This window comes from Urocitellus parryii, chromosome 4 (assembly GCF_045843805.1).
Source record: "Urocitellus parryii isolate mUroPar1 chromosome 4, mUroPar1.hap1, whole genome shotgun sequence".
In the NCBI taxonomy this organism is placed as follows: domain Eukaryota; kingdom Metazoa; phylum Chordata; class Mammalia; order Rodentia; family Sciuridae; genus Urocitellus; species Urocitellus parryii.
This window is the reverse complement of record NC_135534.1, coordinates 205,439,074-205,460,028: the sequence shown is the minus strand read 5'-3', so window position 1 is coordinate 205,460,028 and position 20,955 is coordinate 205,439,074.

Genomic DNA, 20,955 nt, shown 5'->3' with positions numbered 1-20,955 from the left:
CTTTAATAAACTTCTAACTTCTGAACTTGAAAAAAAAAAAAAAAAAGAATCAGGCATGGACTTGAGATTGGTTCTCTGAGTTTCCAGGCCCCCTTATGTTCTGTCCCCATTCCAGGTGGATCTTCCACTTCGGAGCCACCCAGCCAAACATGACCCACTTGGGTTTCCTGGATCTGGAAGGGGTGGGTGACTCTAGACCTTCCCTTCCCTGCTTAGGCCTGGCTGCCCTGACCAGGAGTGCCAAAGCCACCTGCTGCAGCCTGGCACCCAGGGCACAAGGGCCCCGCCCTCTGTCTCCAGGCTTCAGTGCCCACTGTTCCTCAAATAGCCATGGGTGAGGACAGGCGGATCACAATGACTCTGAAGATGCCCAGGAGGCAGCTGGGAGGGGCTGGCAGAGGGACTATGCAGGGGAAGATGGACTCTTCTAAGGACCAGCTTGTTAGAGGGCTCTAACCTCAGGGACTTGGCTGGCCTCACTCAGAATCCCCAGCAGGGTGAGTGTGATGACACCTAGGAGCCAGCTGGGGGCTGCCAACAATCTGGGAGTGGGGTGTGGTGGGGAGGGAGTAGGCTTGGAGACCCCCAGTATTAGAACCGAGGGGGTGACTGAGGCTCTGCCTCCCTAAGGGAATGGGGTTTGTTATAAATGAGTGTTGGCTTGGGATGTAGTTTGATGGGAGGCCCCGTTTGATGCCCAACGCCCCTGCCCCCCAAATTGTCTTAGCTCCACTCCAGACACAGAATCGGAATCTGGCGGGGGGGGGGGGGGGGGATGGGGAAATTCAGTATATTTTCAGCAAGCTCCCACTGCGGAGGGGTGGCGGTGGAGGGTTCTAATGCACCACCGGGATAGGGAGACTGCTGGGGGAGGGGGTCTCTCCTCTTTCCAGGATGGTTCCAGGTTTCCTAGTTCCCAGTGGAGAGCTTACAGTAATAGCCTCCACCATGCTAAGTGCTGTCTACCAGCGCCGGGCCATTTCACAAAGAGACAGGTGCCCGCCCTGAACACACACACGCGCGCACACACACACACGCGCGCGCGCGCACACACACACACACACACACACACACACACACGGTTCCACGGAGCAGCACACCGAGAGAGTGCTCGGAGAAATTCATTGGCTCACCCAAGGTGAGGAGTGGAACCAAGACCCCGAGTACTAGTCATTTTGAGCCTAATAAGAATGGCGGCTGCCCTGGTTGAGTATGTAACTGGGCCTGGCACTATTCTAAGCGACGGACATGTACTTGCTCATGTCAACGTCACAGCAACCCAAAAAGGTGGGTACTCTTGCCGTCACCACTTTTCCAGGTGAGGGAACTAGGGGCTGAGCGGGTTCTAGCCTGAGGCCACTCTTTGTCGCCGAGCAGGTGGCATTACCACCAAGCCACACTGCCCCACCGGGGCGCCCGGGGCTGTCCTATGCGCACCGCCGCCCACCACCCAGGCTGGCGTGAGGACGTCCTGAGCTGAGCTCAGCGCCCAGCATGTTTCGGCGTCACCCCATCCAGAGGGCCCAGCAGGTGGCGCCCAAGAGGTGTCCCAGCGCTGGCGAATGGCCGAGACCCCAGGTGCTGCCCAAGCTGCCCTCGCTGGAGCGCCGAGCCTGCTACGGCGCGGGGCGCGCGGGGGTCTCGCAGGCCTCCAGGGCCTCCTCCTCGTGGTGGCAGGGGTGGGACACCGAGCCCGGGCCGGGTGCCGGGAGCCCCCAGCTGCGCCTGCCCACCCTGCACACCGAGACCTCGCGGGCGGCGCAGGACCGCGCGGTGCTGAGGTCCCTGCTGCTGCCGCCGTTGCGCAGGACCGACAGGTCCTGGGGGTCCGCGTGGCGGCTCCCAGAGCCCGGGCAGGGCCCGGACCCCCGGAGGAGCGCGGCCGAGGAGGACTCTCTGGGCGCGCTGCTGGAGGAGTTCCTCCCCAGCAGGTTCAGCGAGTTCCTGCACCAGTTGCGACAGGAGTGTGCCGCGCAGCCCGAGCCGCAGAGTGAGGCCGGGGCCCGGGCGGGGGGCGTTTGGGGGGGGGCGTGGGCTGGGCCCCTGGCTCGCCACCCCGCTGCTCCAAGGCTGGTGCTAACGTTAGCGGAGGATCTCACGAGGTCTCGGGACCCTCCCTGATGGTCTGTGGTCTCCCCAGGGTCATAAAAGTAGAGGCTCCTAGTAAGGACTAACCCCTAGCTCACAAGCACTTCCTCCTCCTGGCTCTCAGTGTCCTCAACACCGCAATATCAAAATCGTCTGTTCCATCCCAGACGAGGTTCTTCTCAGTGTCACACCTGCCCATATCTCGCAGACCCGTGGTAAGTGTCAGGGACCTTCTTGGTGGGGACCAGGCTGCCATGGATACTTAACAGGTTGGGAGACCCTAACCATCTGACCACTCATGCTAGGTGTGGCCTATTTGTCTTCAAGGGGCCAGCCATCGCACTTCCACGACAATTTTAGCAAGATTTTGCTCCATCAGACACCTTCCCAGGATCACCAAAAGGGTAATCCATCACAAATCACCACGGGCAGAAACACCAACCAGTGAGTTGGGAGGCGGGATAGTGGTAGGGAGTGGGGTGGAAGGGTATTTCTTTCCTCCCTTACTTCCTGTCTTTTACTCATGAATTTATCCATTCATTCACCTGTCCATCCATCCATCCATCCACCCATCCATCCATGTGTCCATCTATTAATCAGGTCTTTTAGCAATGCATTCCTAATTCAACCTTGAGCTCATTCATGTACCCACCTCCCTTTCACCCACCCTTCCCTGCGCATGTCAAATGCATGAACCAGGTCTGCTCATCCTATTGGTGAATCTTGCCAGCCAGCCAGCCAGCCATCTATTTACCAACTCCCCGGGTTCTGTCCTTCCATCCATGGATCAACGATAACCTTCTATAATCCTTCCTTTCACTTGTAAATCCTGGATACTGTCCATCCCTCATTGAGTCATGACCCTTCCACAAATCGACATGCCCATCTGCATATTCATCCAGCCCCCATCATTCTTCTAGCGTTCACCCTTGGATCAGTCTTTCCTTTCAGATCTGTGCGTGGATCCAACAGCCCATCCGTCAAACCATCCATCTTTTCCCCCATCCCACCATCATTTATTCATTTCTTCAAACTTTTATTGGGTTGACTATGTATCAAATATTAGTGGAGAAAATAAGAGATGGGAAGTAAGAGAGGAGCTTCCCTGGGCCTGGATGCCAGAGCTCTAAGGGGGAGGGGAAAAGCCAGAAAATTTTCCTCTGGCTTAAGCAGGTTTAAGCAGAGAGGACCCGGGAGAGCTCGGAGATGAGTGTAAAGTCCAGGCAGCCCAGAGGAACACCACATATCCCACCCCTCCCACAGACCACGGCGGACAGCACTAGGGGATCACAGCCTCAGAATCCTTCCTGACCCAGGTCTCCACACAGACACTACTAAGGGATCCGAGTAGGACCATAAATGAAACACATGCACCAGCTTCTCACAAGATGCCACCAAGAATGGGTAGAACTCGGCAGGCACAGTCCAGACTTGCACATTCAAGAGCCTATACTCAAGCAACTCCCAGGTGTGAGGTTTCCTGTGGGGGACACTGAAGTGCAGCAGAACAGGCTCAAGAGACCCTCCATGGAGGCAGAGACACCGATCTCAGGCTGCAGGCAGATTTGGGGAGGGCTTTCACTGGCCCTGTGGCCAGCACAGAGCCGAGTTCCAAAGCCCACAAGAGTTGACAAGCTTGGCCCGACCAAGGCACTGTCAGGCACTGACCAAGACAGCCAGGCACTGTCCTTGTCATCCCAGCAGCCTGGCTCTTAGTGGGCTAACGAGAAGCAGCCCCTCTGCATCCACACGAAAATGTGGTCAGATAAATGGATGCAAACATCCATTGGAGGATGTCAGGCCATGGGTGGATGAATAATACATTTCACATTACTTTTTTTTTTTTTTTTTTTGTACTGGGAACTGAACCCAGAGGCACTTAATCACTGAGCCACACCCCCAGCCCTTTGTATTTTTATTTTGAGACAGGATCTCACTAAGCTTAGGGCCTCACTGAGTTGCTGAGGCTGAACTTGTGATCCTCCTGTCTCAGCCACCCCAGTTGTTGGGATGACAGGGGTGCACCACTATGCCTAGCTCTTGTGCTACGTTTAAACATAACAGATACACTTCATGGAGCACAAACCCCATGCCAGGCCCTGGATTAGATGCCTCACTTGACACTCATCCAACTCATATGAGGATGGTATTATCGTGACTATAATATAGAATACACGATTTAAAGGAGAAAATTGCAGAATGGAGAGCTGAGGGCAGTCTGCTTTGGGACATGTGGATGGGACAGGGCTTGATTGATTTGGACAGACATAGAACACCACCCACCTGGGGGTGTTCCTGCTGGGCCAGCAGACCATGCCTGGTGGGATCCTCTTGCACCTATGCCGCATCTTTGCTATCCCGAGGCGTGCACAATTCCATTTCACATGTGAGGAAACTGAGGCTCGCAAGAGTCAGGATTGAAACCCAGGACCACCTGGTGCCTGGGCATGAGTTCTGACCCTTTCTGCTAACTTGGTGAAGATCTCAGCTCCACCGCTTTCCAACTGTGTAGCCTTAGACACTTTGCAAAGTCTCTGCACCTCAGTTTCTTCATCTACAAAATGGGCAGAAAAGGCACGTCCTGTGAGAGAGTGTGGGTTTGGTGGGTGGAGTGTGGGTTTGGTGGGTGGAGTGTGGGTTTGGTGGGTGTTTTCCACTGGATCCACGACCTACAGGTGGGAAATGCTTGGCCAAGGCCAGTGGCGGTGACTAGGACTATTCTGCTACCTTGTCTTACTAGGGCTATTCTGCCACCTGTTCAGGATCACTCCGAGAGACCGGGCCTGGGGATGTGTGTCGAGTGGAGTGGGGAGCTCCACACTCGGCCCACTGCCCTCACTGCTCTCTCCTCAGGCTCCACAACACACAGGTCCCCAAGACCAGAGCCCCCAACTCCTCTGGGGAAGGCTTGGGGCACCGCAGGCGCTGTTGTCCTTTCCGGGTCCGATTTGCTGACGAGACCCTACGAGACAGCACACTCCGCTACTTGGAGCGACGCTGTACAGGTGAGCAGGCAGGACAGGAAGCCCCAGGATTCCAAATTCCACATCCTGGAGTGTGGAGGGCAGAGCCTGTGAATCTGGGCTCCCAGAGTCAAGGGCTGGCCCCTGACCCTGCAGAGGAAGTCCTCTCTGGAGGGTGTCAGCAGGGTGACCTTCAAGGACCAAGCAGAGTGTCCCAAGGTACGTGGCATCAGGGAGCAACTGCAGAATGACCCAGAAAACAAAGGCTGCCCAGGCCTGGCGACCACTAAAGGACTTCTGAGCGCCTGACTGCACCTTGGCACACATCTCCTGCTACACAGCCTGGAAAAGGTCCAGAAGCCACCAGAAGAGGACACCTCTCTGCTGGGGACACTGGCACCAACATTCCAGCAGAATCTCAGACCCACCAAGCCAAGGGTCCCAGGCAGAAGCTGGCTCTTGGCTCTCGGGGACGGCTGTGATTGATCCGAGTTGGTGCGGTTTCCAGGAAGCTCACTCAGGTGGAGGCAGGAGCAGGAGCAGGAGGGAGAAGGAAGCCCTTGCCCTGGAGTCACCCTCATGGAGTCCACCTGCTCCGTGTGTCCAGCCTCTTCCCAGCACCCCCCAGCACAGGGCTTCTGGGGGCAACACCCTGGAGCTATTTCCTGAGCACCCGCTCTGTGCAGTTTCAGGAAGTAGCTGCCCCCAACTCCACTGTTCGTTGTCCTACAAACTAGGACATTTGCTGGTTCAGGAGGGACCCCATTCAGTCTCCTTAGAGTCCCAGGAAGTTGGAGACCAAAGCTGTGGTTTTCACCCAACTCCTTGTTGTTTGATGGGGAAACCAAAGCAGAAGGGGCTCATGGAGGTGACATCGAAGCCAGGAATAGAAGCCAGAGTGTCCCTGGAAACCCAAGGACAGGATAAGCCTGAATGGCAGTTGGGAGACACTTCTGTATGGGCCACTGGCCACAAGGAGTTGTAGCTGTACCTCAGGGCACCAGGGCCCAGGGCTCACACTAGCCCAGTCCATCCCAAGGCAGTCGCTTCGGGATTCGGGATCCTGACCAGCTTGAATGGTGGCTTTGGGATGGGGAAAGGCTCCCAGCTTGGAGACGCCCCTCCCTGCCTCTCCTGAGGATTCTCAGTATTGTCTCTGGGATGGCTGTGGTGGGTGACCGGCTTTCCCTCTGCAGGAAAAGGGGGTCTGTTGGGGCTGGAGCTGGAGTGTGGGTATTGGGGGCACAGCTTGGGTGGTAGCAGCAGAACAGTCACGCAAAGCAGTTTTAAAACCCAAGCCTTCTCTGGAGCAGCCAGAGGCACTGGGGAGCCTGGGGTTGCCATGGAGACAAGGCTCTGCCCGGCCTTGCCTGCCAGAGGGAGGAGGGAAGGGGGTACCAGTGTCCCCTTAGGGTAAGGACTCACGATGCCCTCTCTCCTCCAGTCCCGAACAACATCAAGAGCAGGACCACCCTGCTGCCGGAGGTCTCCAACCAGGCGTTTGGGAACGTTCAGAAATGGCTGGAGAATTTGCCCAGAGCCCTGCCCCCCAGGGCCAAGGAGGAAGCCAGGCCCAGCGCCTGGTGCTGGGACCGCCCCCGGCTGTGAGGCTTTGGGGAAGGCGGGGGACTCACAAGCACTGACGGGGCTCTGCCCCTGCAGCCCTCCCCGTTTAGCAGCAGGAGGGCGGGGGTCCAAGCCTCGGGTGGACCGGACTTGGGGTCCACAGAGCTCACAGCTCCTGTCTCCCCCAGACTGCGCCAGGAGCGGCAGGGCTACCTTTCTGAGGATGCCTCAATGAAGAACAGGCTGCCAGGGCCACTCACCTCCAGGGCCACCACCCAGAGGCAAAGGGGGGCCCTCAGAAAGTCCCTGGATACCCCCAACATCCTGGATCAGGTGGGCAGACTGCCCTGCTCCTGGAGGTCACAGCTGGTGAGCACCTGCTGGCAGCTGCCACCCAGTGCTCCACGTGTGCCCGCGGGGGCTCACAGTGGCCGGGACCGTGTTCAGTTCCTGCGTCTCCCTGGAGGTGCCGCAGGAGGGGTGGGCTCAAAGCTCACAGGCTGGCCTGGCCCCAGCTGCGCCCGCAGGCCCTGGCGCCTGTGCGCCTCTCAGTTGCCTCATCTGTAGCAGGGGGCTAGGGCACGGGTCCGAATCCTGCTGGCCCCAGGCAGCCCCGCCTCCTGCCTGAGGTCCCTGCAGCGCCCAGCTGGTCCTCCTCACTCTAGGAGTCCTTCCTGCCCAACTTGGTGCTGCAGTCCATCCTGAAGCGAGGCCACCCCAAGGGCTACCAGCTCCTCCTGCCTCCCACAATCCTGCAGCAGGTGCAGAGGTGAATGCCCACCGGAGCCCCAGCCCAGGGGAGCACACAGTCCAGGCAGTGAGGAGAGTCTCCCTTGCCCCACAAATAAACGCACATTCCAGGTGGCTGGGATCTGCCACTAGGTCTCCGTTCCAGCCTCTCAGGTGCCTGCTTTGGGGTCTCCAGAGTTCCGGGGCTGGGGGAGCAACAGGCTAGAATGACAGCAGGGATGGCTGAGAGGTGGGGCGGCAGAGTCCTTTTGGTCAGGTCTTGTTCCCAGAACCTTCCTTCTGGAAGTGGGAGACCCTGCACAACCTCAAGCCTGGAGCCGAGCCTCGGGGGACCTAGGCCAGCTCACGCTTGAAAAGGGTCCCAGCTATGCTCTGAAGAAAAGGGGTGAAGAATGACACCCCTTTTCCCCAACTCTGTCTTTGGTGCCAGAGGCTGCTCCGTTGACCTCCCTCTATGGGGTAAGTGCATCCAGACCCCAGCCCAGGAAAAAAAGCCCCGTGTGTGGACAAACATTAGCTTGGAACGTTTCCAGGTGGGTTCACCGTGACCTGATCCACTGAGGGCAAGTGTGGGGCAGCCTGTGCGCCCTGTGCAGTGTTCCAGAGGGAAAGACAAGGTGGTAGGTGCTGCGCGGATTTATCTGGTGGCTGTGCTGACCCTGCTGCCCCCATACACCTGCGTGCCAATCCCCGGACAGAGCCTGAGCCGGCTCCTCATCTCTCCCTGAAGCTGCCCTTGCCCCCAGCCCCTGGTCCTAGTCAGGATCCAGGTCTTTATCGCCACCTCGCGGCCAGTGAAGATTCGTCACGGGACCCATCGTAGGCACCTTGTTGAAAAGGAAGCGGGTTGCTCTGGTGGGATTTGGGTTGGACAGCGGCTGGTGGGTAACCTTGAGGTCCGGATGGGTTGTGCACGTCGTTGGCCTTTCATGGAGAGGCGCCTGGCTCTCCAAGAGAGGCAACTGGCAGATCTGGCTCAGGCCCCGGGAAGGTCTCTCCCCGCGTCTGGCTGCCTGGACTTTCACGCCAGCCCTTCTCCTTGACCCAGGATGCAATGTCCTGGAGAGCCGGCGGGTCCCGGAGGGGCGGGATTCTACCGCACCTCCTCCAGTGACCTTGAGCCGCCCTCTCACCCGCTCTGCGCCTCAGTTTCCCCGGCCAGCCGCCGGCTGCAGCTCCCCGCGCGCCCACGCGGGGGCAGTGTTGGCCTGGCTTTGGCGCCGCCCGGCGCGGCCGCAACTTCTCACGGTCGATCGGGGTCGGAAACTTTTCCCCTCGCGCGGCGCCGGCTGCGCGGCCCGCTCCCCTCCTGCGCGCCCGCCCGCTGCGTTCCTCCGCCGCACCTGCCGCGCCGCGGCCCGACCGGGGAGGCGCGCGCCCCTGCCTCCCCCTCGCTTTGTTGTTGTTGTCCTTGTCGTCGAAGCTGCTGACCCTAAACTGCTCAGCCGCGGCAGCGCGGAGGGCACCGAGCCTGGAGGCCGAGGCCGCGCCCAGCGCCGGTCCGGCCAGTGCTCTCCAGGAGCCTCTGTGAGGCTCGAGCGCGGCTCGAGGGGACCCTGTCCGCAGCCACTGCCCGCTGGTGTCCGCCTGCCCCGCGCCGCTGACCGGACTTTAGACTACAACCAGAGGACGCTGGGTCGCATGGCCCGCCGCCCACGGATCGCGCACACGTGCGGGGACACGCGCGGACACACTGACACGCACGCGGGGACGCGCGCCACACCCACAGGCACACCGCGAACGCACGCACACCCATACTGACACCACCTCGAGCGACAGCAAACACCCCCCCACCCCCCCCACCCCCGGCGCCAAGCACCCGCCAAAGGCACAAGCCAGGGAGGCGCAACAACAAGGGCAGGGGCAACCCACCACCCAAGCAGGAACCGGCACTCCACGATGACATTCAGGGAGGCAACACGTCCCTCGAGACACCCTTCACAGAGCCACACACATCGCACACTGGTGTGGGCCCCACGGACACGCCCTGTGCACACCTGCAGCCCTGGGCCTCGCACTTGCTTTCAGACCCCCTCACAGCCACGGCCTCTCAGGGACCCCAGTTCCCCACATTTGGGGATCACCTTTTCACCCTGAGACCTCAGATACCTTCCCTGCGGTCTCTGGCCTGGGGAGGGACCTGTCTGCCCAGCAGCGTGACCCCCTGCAAGCAGAGCCAGAACTTGGGGAGACCCAGCTGGGGGTAGGGAGGGCAGGTGGCGTGTTACAGTGGGGTTGGCCCTGTCCCCCATCCTCCCTCGTGGTGACCCTGAGCCCCCAGGGCTCCAACAGGGCCTTTTCCACTGGTACATTTCCGCTCAGGGCTGGCCATCTGCCAGCCTGGGCTCCGGGGAGTGGCATGGCCGCAGGAAGGCTGGAAAATTCCTGCTTCCCCAGACTCAGGCTGCCTGTGACACTGGTCCCCTACCACCTAACTGTGGGCAGCCAGAGCCCAGGCCTTGCCACCCAGACCCTATGGTTGGGCACTGGCAGCCACAGGGCCAGGCCAGTGAGGGCGGTGGACACTGGGTCGACACCGGCGGAAGAGGTGGCAGGAAAGTCGCTGCTCTTTTCTCCAGAGTGCTCCCACCTCAGAGCGTCTGTGCCCTGCAGGGTGGCTCCTTTGTCCCCTTTGCCAATGAGGAAACTGTCCCCCAGAGGTTGTGCGCCGTGTGATCTGTGAGGAGCTAGAGTCCTGCCATCCCCAAGGTGTCCTGCCACAAAGCCCTCAGCCACGCACAGGAGTGGCCTCAGAAGCTGCTCCCAACAGAGCCCCAGCTCTTTGTCAAGGTCACGCCATACTGAGTGTTGGAGTCAGCATTCAAACTCAGCACCTCCACTACACGCACTTCGGGCAGGGGGCCTCCCAGGGTGCCTGGGGCAGGGTGCGGTCTGGGGGACCCTGCCTGCAGCATACAGGGTACTTCAGAGGCAGGAGAATCAGGGCCGGGCCGGGGAGGGAGAAGGACCTATTAGGAGAAGGTGGAATTCGAGGGAACATGGAACCCCACAAGCAGAACGGGGGTCTGTGGGAACAGGAAGCCTGCAAGTTGCCCTCCAGGGCAGGCGGACCCCAGGGAAGACCCAGGAAGGCTGAGGCCAGGCAGGGCCAGCGGGGGAGGTGGGCAGTGGGGCTCTCTGGCCCTGTGGAAGCCAGGTAGGGCCAGCCCCAGGCGGGCTCCAGAGACACGGAGTGCCCTGTGGGCTCAGTGACTGTCAATCTGCTGGTGGCTCAGGGAGCACTGTGATGGCTCTAGTCCCAGTGTGGGGGTCTGAGGAGGTGGGGCCAGGGAGTGATCGGGTCATGAGGGTGGAGTCCCCCGAATGAGTAGAGTGCCCTCTGAAGGGGGCGGCCATCTGGCTGGCCAAGAGAAGACCCAGCAAGGAGCTAGATGTCCCCAGGGGACGCTCACCAGAGCCTGCCGCGTGGGCCCTGATCTCAGACATCAGTCGCCAGACTGTGAAGAATAAATTTCTGTTGCTTGGAAGCCACCGGGCTGTGCCACGGCCACTGCAGTGGACGAAGACAAGCACGGCTGTCCCCCACGCACGCGTGAGGGGCCCTGGGCTCGCAGCCGGTGCAGGCAGCTGGCCTGCCCTCAGGAGCCTGCGATCCGCTGGGGACATGCACTCCGGTAGTCCACGCACGGGGGCGCTATGGCAGGAAGCCTGTGGCTTTGAGAGACCAGAGGGGTCCCAACCCTCCTGCCAGCAGCAGGGTGGGACACTGTCTGAGCCAGACCCAGGGAGGAGATCATCCTGTCACAACTCGGGGTGGTAGGTTTGTTGAAGGCAGGGGACAGGCTGGTGTCTCCCCAGCTGGGACCGAAGCACACTCAGTCCCCCTCTGCCTCTCTGGGTCTTTCTGTCATGACCTCCCAAATATGCCCTGAGTGGCAGATGGCCTGCAGCTTGCAGGGGCTCCTGTGGGAGGGGATGGAACTCCTCCGTGCAGACCCGGGTCACCGCCTCCAGGCAGCCCATCCGTACAAGTGACCCATTTCATTTCACTTCTGGACCATTTGGGCCCTTCAGAGCCAGCCTTGGGTGCTGCGGGGTCAGCCGGAATCAGGGCTCAGGACCCCGGGTGGCGCTGGGGCACTGGAACTCTTCTGGGCAGTGAGCCTTGGCTGTGAGGAGCAGCTGTCTGTCCCCCCACCATGGAGCTGGAGGACCCTCAAGGACTCCCCTGCTCAGGTTCTCCTAGCTGTGGGACTTCAGAGAGGACCTCATCTCCCAGGAAGCCCCCTGCTGGGCTCTGAGCAGACTTCCAGCTCTGGGGACTGAAGATCCAGTGACCCCCTTCCTGCAGGGACCTCCTGGACCAGAAGCGCACTGTCCAGAGGGAGCCTCTCCACAGGAGGGATGGGAACAGGTGGCCCCATGTTAATCAGGAAAACTGGGAATCCACAAGGGCAAGATGGACCGGGCCTGCTCACCCAGCGCTCAGGGTCCAGCAGAAATCACCAAGGAGCCGCGAAGAAGGCCCGAGAAGTACCTCCCCTTCAAAGAGGGCACAACTCTGGGAAGTAGACACTAACCCTACAGATGGAGAAACCAAGGCACAGAGAGGTTAAATAGCTTGACCAGTGTCACACAGCTGAGCTCCCACGAGGCTAAGGTGTCCTTCTCCCGGAAGCCAGTCTAAATCTCGGGAGGGCAAGCCCAGGCGGTTTCTCTGGGCAGGCTCTGCCCGCTCCTCACCTGACCCCTTCCTTCCTCACTCCTTCCAGAAGGCAACCTTTGAGCACCACCGTATCTGGGCTGTGAGCGAGGCAGTGGGTTCCTGTCCCAGGCGCTGTCCCTAGGGATGGACGCTGCCTGCTGCAGGACCTGAGCTCATGCTGCATGCTCAGCTGCAACCCCCTTGAAATCTGTGGTAGTTTATGAACAAGGGACTCTGCATTTCCATTTTGCCCTGGACCCCACACATTGCGTGGCCACCCTGAACCTAGACGCTGACCCATAGTGCACTGGGGCCCCATGGAGGGCTGGCGGGGGTCCCAGAGGGGCTCAGGGGCAGGAGCGAGGCTGGAGATGAGAGCAAGGAGTGGTCTTTGTCCTGCATGACCCCAAAGCTCTGTCAGGGGCCCCCAGACTCCTCAGGGCACCTCCCTGGGAGGTGGCCAGTACCGGGGGGGTTTAGTGCCAGCAAAGCCCCAGAAGAACTTCTAAACTACCCCCTAGATCTAGGGCATCTGCTCTAGATCCCACAAGCACAGGGCTGGGCACTGGGGGGCACAGACAGGAACAGCGAGGAGAGGAAGGCCCTGGCCAGCCACCTGGCCCAGCGCCTAGCCCACTTTCCCCGCACCTTCCAGGGGCCTCCCACGTACCCAGGGGCACACGCCTGGATTTCCTGTTTCCGTGGGGACTTCACGCACGTACTGCCTGCTCCTGCACCCAGCGCCCTGCCTCCAAAGGCTCTCTCAAGGTCACTGCATTGTGTAGGTTGAGAAACTGGGACCCAGAGTGTCACATGGCAAGTGTGGGCATCCTGGTGGCAGCGGCAGGAGCGTGGCCTTGGTAGGAGATGCGTCGTAGGATACTGTGTGCCTTTCACCCTCCTCCCCATGGCAAGGGCTTCAGTGGAGGGAGCGAGGGGAGGTCTGGGATGATTTCACAGGAGGCACAGAGAGGTGCCACTGCTGCACCAGGGTCACACAGCCAAACCAGTGCCTGACCCCACACTGTTACTCTCCTCAGAGCTCTGACTCCCAGCATACCCGCTCCCCAGGGCCAGGTGGGAAGCCCCCACTTCAGTAGGTGAGAATTGGGCAAAGGACCCTCCCAACTGGCTGGAGTCCTGGCTAGGATGTCAGGCTGGGACCAGGTGGCCTGCCAGGGCAGGGCAGGTACGCTGGCTACTGCTGTGCTGAGCTGAGGCTCCTGGACTCCTAGTGGCCATGCAGGGTGACCTCAGCCGGTGGGCTGTGCCTTTGGGCTCACAGTGCTTATTTTTTGTGTTTATCTAAAACCCCTTTGAAATCTGTTTTCTTGTCTCCTGGTCCCAGAGTAGGAGCTTCAAGGTGCTATGTTGTCACAGCCTTGAAATAGCCCCCCTGGGGCAGTGGCAGAGACCCTGCCTGGCCTGCCTGAGGCCCCGGGTTCCACCCCGCACCCTGACCCGCTGTGCTCAAGCCTGAGGTGGGCCTGCAGGACAGCAGAACGCCCACCTGCCCCTGCCCCTGCTAGCCCGGGAGCAGGGACAGTCGTGTGAGAATGAAGTTGGGCTTGAGGCAGGGCAGGATGCATCTGTCCTGGAAAATGTCCTCCTACACAACATTTTGCAAGGAATTCCAGAAGCTTCTGGAATCTTCTGAGACCCATCCACACAAACTCTCCTTCCAGTCCAGAGCCCTTTTCTAAAGGAATCCCACGGTCTGCTTTTGGGGAATAACAGTCCTAGCAGCTAAATCCAGACCCTGTGCTGTGACATTTCTCAGATTCACTTATTTCTCATGATTGAGGCTCAGAGAGGTTGGGTCACTTACCCAAGGTGACGCATCAGGGAAGACACTAACCAGAATCCAAGCCCAGCCAGTCTGGCCCAGGTCTGCACGGCTAACCTCACACACACACACACACACACACACACACACACACACACACACACACACGGCCCTGAGCCCCTGCTTGGGGGCCTTGGGAGCCTGGCTGGGCAGGGGACTGAAACCCCATCCTTCCTAAGCCCCAGGTGAGACCGGCCTGGAGCTCCCCTGGCACAGGGCCAGGCAGCAGGTAGGGGCTGATGTTGCTGTGAGGGCTGCTCCAGACAGTGGGTCAGCCCTCCCCGGGGTGCCAGCCTGCAGCAGCCCGCCTGCCAGGCCTGTCCTTCTCCGCCCACCCCTCCCTGCCTCCCCCCCTCTCTTTTCCTGCCTCATTTCTTCCCTCCCTCCGCCTCCTCCCCTCCTCCCCCTCTGCCTTCCTTTTCCCTGCCTCCCTCCCCTCCTTCCTCTCTCCTCTTCCCTTCTCTTCTGCCTCCCTCCCTCCCGCTCTCTCTGTGCCCCCTCCCCCACGCCTAGACCTGGACATGGTTCACCCCTGAGCACTGCTTCCCCAGGAGGAGCCAGCGGCCAGTCCCGTCCACAGCAGGCTTCTGAGGAGAGCCAGCATCTGGGGAGCCCTGGTCCTGCCAGGCCTCTGAGGGCAGGAAGATGCCCGGGCTAGGGCCAGCGCAGGGTCTGTGGCCCGCTGCTTGCGAGCCCTGCGAGCCAGGAGGACAGGTCGTGGCTTCCCGGGCAGTGGAGACAGACCCTCATGCCATTTCCCAACAGCTTTTGGTGGTTTAATGGGATTGAGGGTGAATCTAACTTGCAAATTCTCCCTTTTGATCTCCCTCCCTCCCTTGGCTGTAGGAGCCCAGGAGCACAGTTCCCAGCAACACCCTCTCCTGAGGTTCAGCCAGCTCCTCCTGCGGCCTGAAGTCCCGGGCACCCCAGCTCCTGGACACCAGCCAGCCTGGACACCCTGCTTGTCCCCTCCCCAAGCCAGCACCAGCCTGAGCAGGCTCCTCTCTGGATCCTTCATGCCCAGAGCCTTGGCACATCCTCCTCTCCACCCTGAAGCCCTTTCTGTCAGCCCCACTGACCCGGCTCACATCACAGGCCGCCTCCTGCCTCTTCAGGGAGGCCCGCCCAGTGAAGCCAGGAGTCCGGGGCTCAGGGTGCATTCACGTCACTCCGAACGGCACCTCGATGGCAGGACCTGGAGTGCGGAGACCCTGAGCTCCAGGATCGGGGCTGGACAGGCCCCGACACACAGCCTGGCCCAGAGGTGCCTCGGACATGGGCCTGTCCCCGCCGCACCCTGTGCCTCAGTTTCCCGTCCACGAGGCCCCGCACTCGCACCGCCTTTGACGATTCTCTGGGCTCCTCCTGTGTTTCTGGAAGGACCCTGCTCATTTCACGGTATTTGGCTTCCTTCCGGGATCAGCTGGTTTCCAGGGGGGATCTTCAATCTCCGGCTGGGGTGGCATCTGTGGGAGACCTGGGCACCACCCCACCCTCCAGCCTGGGTGCACCTGGTCTCCTGGGGGAATCTGTGAAAACTGCCCCCTCCCGGCAGTCAGGCCTGGCCCAGGGGAGCCCCCAGGGCTGCATCCCCAGGTGGCACAGCAGCTCTTTGGCCAAAGCTCTAAAGTCAAGCTGGAGGGGGCACCTCAGGAGCTCACAAGCAGCGTTCAAACCTGGCCCAGTCACTTCCGGCGAGATCCCCCAGCGAGACCCCCCACCGGTCCTGTGTGCTTCAGTACCTGTCTGTGTGTCCTGCCTGTCTGCCAGCGCCTCTGGCTGGAGTTCCCTGCGTGGGTCCCGCTCTCCTCACTCCAGAGGCGGTGGCTGAGCCTCAAGTCTCTGGAGTCCAAATATCCAGGTCAGCAGCCAGCTCTGTGCTCGGCTGGCAGTGAGAGTGCCCAGGCCTTGGCTCCCCCTCTGTGGAATGGGTGCCATGTGCCCCTGCCTTTTACGGTGGCTGCTCAGTGTCCCCAACGTCTGCGCCCATCTTTCCCGGCCAGCCTCACCCAGGATGCATGGAGGTCCCGGGAGGCTCCAAGGCGTCCTCTCCAGGGATCTGCACTTTCCCACCACTGGCCGTGGGACTCAGGCCAGCCACCGTCCCCTCTGAGCTTCAGGCTGCCTACCTGAGAAAGGAGACCTCATCTACCCCGTGATCAGTGCAGGCAGAGAGGTGGGAGGGTCCCAGGTCGGCTACAGAAGGCAGCTAAAGTCCTTGTGACTGTGGTCACACACGTTGGAGACAGGGCCCTCCCCCCAGTTCACTCCAGGCTGCAAGAAGGCGGGAAGACTGTCAATGTCCACCGGGCCTCCATGTTCTAGGAAGTGGAGGCCCAGAGGTGGGGAGGCAGGGACAAGGACTGCAGGTGGGATGGGTGAAGGTGAGGTGCCCCAGGTGAGCCCCCACTCACTGTCCAGCTCTCTTCTTCTATTTCAGTGATCCAAAGGACACAGAATGTTCCCAAAGGAGCCTTTCCCCCTTCTCCCCACCAAGACCCTGTGCTAGTGTTTCCTGGACAGAGTGGTGGGCACTGGGAAAGCCAGGCCCAGAGACAGGCAGGCGCTGGCGCGACATCACACAGCCCAGCGGCTCTGGCAGGGCTCAGTCTTCTCGCTGCCGGCCTGCGGGGACTCTCGGGTGTGGGGGGATGCGTGGGGAAGCGCAGGGCCTCCCAGGGATCTGCAGGCAGAGATCTGCGCCCCACGCAGGGATGAAAGGGGACCCGAAGCCAAAGTGGCCCTGTGCTGCCCGCCCCTTAAGCCACCGGATCTGCCTGGGTTGGCTTTGATGTCCGAGCTCCTGGAGGAGGAGGGGACTCTGACTTGAAAGGCAGCCGCGGGCCCTCTCAGCCTTCCTGGGACCAGGGGACTGGAGGTCCCCTTGCAGCCCTCCAAAGGACCTCCAAAGGACCAGGGGCCAAGAAACCAGTGACCGTGCATCCAAGGCCCGGCCCGCTTCCCCCTCGGCCCTTCGGCTTGACAGAACCTCAGTGGCCCCAGATATTGCCGCATCTCGGCCCCAGCACGTGCTGTTCCTTCTGCCAGGGACTCCCTTCCCATCATCCTCACTCCCTGGCCTCTGGGCCATCCCGGGGGGCTTTGAGGGGGTCATTTCTTGTGGACCTCCCTGAACCCTGATCCCTCTTCTCTGGGCCCTCCTTCCTAGCCCATGGCCCAGGGAGCCCCGCAGCTGTGCATATTGTAGGGCTCCCTTGCCACAAACCTCAGAAGGGAGCTCTGGAGGGCGGGTGTCCTCCAGTGACCCAGCCTGGACGGCTGGAGGGTGGGCCCTGCAATAATGGTGCTTGAAAATACTACCGAGCCTGGGGGACAGGCCAGCCCCGAGGGCAGCTGCTCAGAGTCCAGGGTCCTGGGGCATCCTCTTTCCCCTCCTCGCACGCACTTCAGGTGACGCAGCAGGTCAACCCCTGTGTCCCGCCTCCAGCCCCGCCCTGCTCTCTGCCGGCCTCAGCCCCTGGGCTCCACCCCTGGCAGCCCCAGAGAGCCCCAGCTTCCTGGGCTCTGCCCCCATCTCCCACGATGCCTTGCAGCCCTGCTGGAACCTCTCTGGGCCCAGGAGCCTGCTGATTTCTTAGGCCCTTCCAGCACTTGGGAGCTCATGCTGGGGATGGAGTTTTAGGTGCAAGTTCCGGACGAGGACACTGAGGCCCAGGGAAGCCCAGATCCCATAGCGGGTGGACTGAGAGGGGCCCCAGTCCCGGGTTCCCTTCAGCCAGGGCCCCTGAGGTCCAGAGGGCTCAGCGCCCTCCGGCCTGTTTATCCACAGAGAGGGAGGGAGGGGGCTTCAGTATGTGAAACGCAGAAGCCAAGTGACCCCGGGGCTCAGGGCAGCTTTCAGCGTCCTCTCCCAGGAGCTGGTGTTCTGTGCACACAGCACCAGAGACTGACCGCGCCTGCCACCCCAAACCAGCTCAGCCTGCCGCCCTGGAGGGGCTCTATGCCTCCGGGGAGTGGGAGATGAGGGGCTGGGCAGGTGCAGGGTGGCCTGCTGCTGGTGGCCCTGCGCCTGCAGGAGCTGTGGCCTGGGGAGGGACCAGATGTGATTTCCAGCCTCCCCTCCTGACAGCTCCAGTTTTTCTCCCGCAACCCCATTATTCTGGCGGAAGCCCCCAGCCACCTCTCCCACGTCCATCCTCACTGCCAGTTCTGACGGTGAGGGGAGGGGCCTGGAGGACTCACCTGGGGCAGCAGCAGGACACAGGAGGGGTGACCCCCCCCCCCCCGCCCTGGCCCAGCTTCTCAGCCGGCTCCCCATCTTTCCTGGACTAACTTGCTCCTTTCTTCCCTTAACACATAGATGACAGCTGAGCTCCTACTACCTGCCCCCTGAGCCCAAGGCAGCCCTGGACCCACCGGTAGGTCCAGCTGTGGGGGAGGGGCCACAGATGTCAGGGAAGGCTTCCTGGAGGAAGTGACCTGAGCAAGCCGCAGTGTGGCTGGATTGTGAGTGGGAGAGGCAGGCAAGGCAGCTGGCAGGAGCAGGTGGAAGGGGAAGCCAGGGGATGGGCAGGGCCCTGGTGGAGCAAGCCAGCCCAGGATGTCCCCACTCCTCAGCTACATTTCAGAGCCCCTGAATGGATTGGCCAGAGACTGCAATGGAGGAATTCAAAGCTGGGCTCCAAGAAGGTGGGGGAGCCCTGGCCCTCTCCTGCACCTCCTTCTCCAGCCTCCACTCCCCAGCCCAAACATCCCTCCCCTTGGAAGACAGAAGACTGCCGGCGTCCCACCAGGCTGCGCCCCTCTTTTTTTCCCCTTTTTTTCCTCTAAAGCAGCCATCTCCCAAGGAGCACCTTCTGGGCGCCAGGGGCTTGCTGAGCACTGGGCTCTGGGCGGGCAGGGGCTTTCCCAGGTCCACAGGGCCGGGCAGGGCTCCCTCCGTGCCCCTGGCTGGGGGGATCTCTGCAGGGATCTCAACACTGCTCAGTGCTCAGTCATCCCTTCTTCCAAGAAGCCCGCCTGCTGAGCACCCTCCCAGGCGGCCAGCGCCTCCCCTCCTGTCCCTTCTCACGCTCTTCTCCCAAATGCTCCTGCTTCCTTCTTTGTTTTTGTGGTACCATCTCCCCCACAGCAAGGCTGAAGCCCCTGGAGGGCAGGACAGGGCTTCCTGCTCACTGTGCCTGAGTTAAGGATTCAGGAGCTGGGGGTGTGGCTCGGCCCTGGGTTCTGTTCCCAGCCCTGGAAGGGGGAGAGAGAGAGAGAGAGAGAGAGAGAGAGAGAGAGAGAGAGAGAGGGAGGGAGAGAGAGAGAGAGAGAGGGAGAAGATCTCGAATTATAGTGGTTTAAGAAAGGGTTTATTTCTTGTGCAAGTAAATGCAGGTTGTCCAGGACTGGTATGGGGCCCCAGGGGACCTGGACTTATATCTCTGTCACTCTCAACACACACACTTCAGCTTCACAGTGCATAATCACTGCTCTGGCTCCAGCCTGTGTGCCCCTATTCTGGTCAGCCCAAAGGAGGAGAAAGAGAAAAGGTGGCAATCCTGTCTTTTAAAGAAAACCCCCAGGAAGTGGGCCAAACCACTTCTGCTGACATTCCATTGGTCAGAACCTGGTCACGTGACCACACTTACCTGCACAGGAGGTTGGGAAATGTAGTCTATGCAGGCAGCCATATGCCCAGCTACAGATTGGGGGGTGGTGTTCTTTTGAAAGAGGAAACAAGGAACCCAGCAGACTGTCACAGCCCCACCTCCTAGATCATCCTCATAATAAAATGGCCATAAAGAGCCGATGCATTCTCAATATTTACATAGTGTTCATTCATTCAGTCTCTCCAATTGCTGTGGAGGTGGGGACAGTCAGGAAGCGTGTTGGACAAATCGCCCGCCCAAGGTCACCCTGCTGGAAACGAGAAAGCTGGGATTTGAACCAGGGCCTCCTGGTTTCAGAGCTGATATTTCTCTACTTCTCTGAGGCCCTACTAATAGTTGCATAATGAAGGACAATCCCAACGGGTTTGCTCTTGACCCCACGTGCCCCATAAGTGGACTGGGCACCCATCAGTGTGAGTTCCTCCCGCTGTCCCTGGGGCTGGCCCAGGTCTGCACTGATCCAAAAGGACTCAGGCCAGCTCCTAGATGGGGCAGGGACATCTCTGATGGAAGGTTCCAGAGAACCAGGGGTACTAGGACTGGGTGGGAGTGAGGGCAGCCCCTTCCCAGGGCAGTACTGAGCCAGAGTGGCCCCACCAGGACTCCCCTGATGACCAGATCTTGACATCTGGTCAGGTTCTCGCTTGGTCCCCAAGGATCCCCGAACTCTGCCCAGCTGGTGTTCTGCAGCCCTGTGCCTGGGTGTCTCCACCAAGGGGCTCTTCCTGGGGTTTCCTACTCAATCTGAGTTTGGTGGCACAGGGACCCTGGGAAGACATGGCCTCCAGCCTGTGGCCTCAGCCAGCTGGAACGAGAAGAACTCGTCAACCACCGGCTGCCACTCTCTTCCTCACTTGACCCTGGTGGACACTGGTCGCCTGCCTTCGAGGGCTCGTCTGATTCCTAGAGTGTCCGCTGTGCTCTGGGCAGCCCGAGGGCCCTGCTTCTTCCCCAGGCCTCTCTCTGCAGTGGCAGGGGGTGGTCCTCTTGACCTTCACCTTGCCACCCATGGCTGGGGCATCTAGAGGCACGTCAAATCCTGCCTTGTTTCTAATTGCATAACAAATATTAGGATCATGCAGCAGACCAAGTAATCTGGAATACAGCCATCAGGATATTTTTTAAGCCTCAGTCGTGATAGAGCCAGAAAGGTGCCTCTTCACCAAGCTCCGGTGGTTGGTGTGAAGTGGCGGGCGGAGAGCGCACCCACCCTGACAGAACAGAGAGCACCCACATCTCTGTTTACTTGGGAGTTGCGGTGCTGCCCGCTTGGGTTCCCGGGGCATGTCCGTCTTGGAGGGAGATGCCAACCAGAGTCCCGCTAGTGAGAAGAGGGCCACCTTCCTGCTCCCTGGTCACCAACACACCGAGTGCTCTCCATAGCACACCCTGGGTTAAGGACCCTGCTCTGCACCAAAAATTGGGGGTGGTGCAGACATCACACCCACCAGAGAGAGAGAG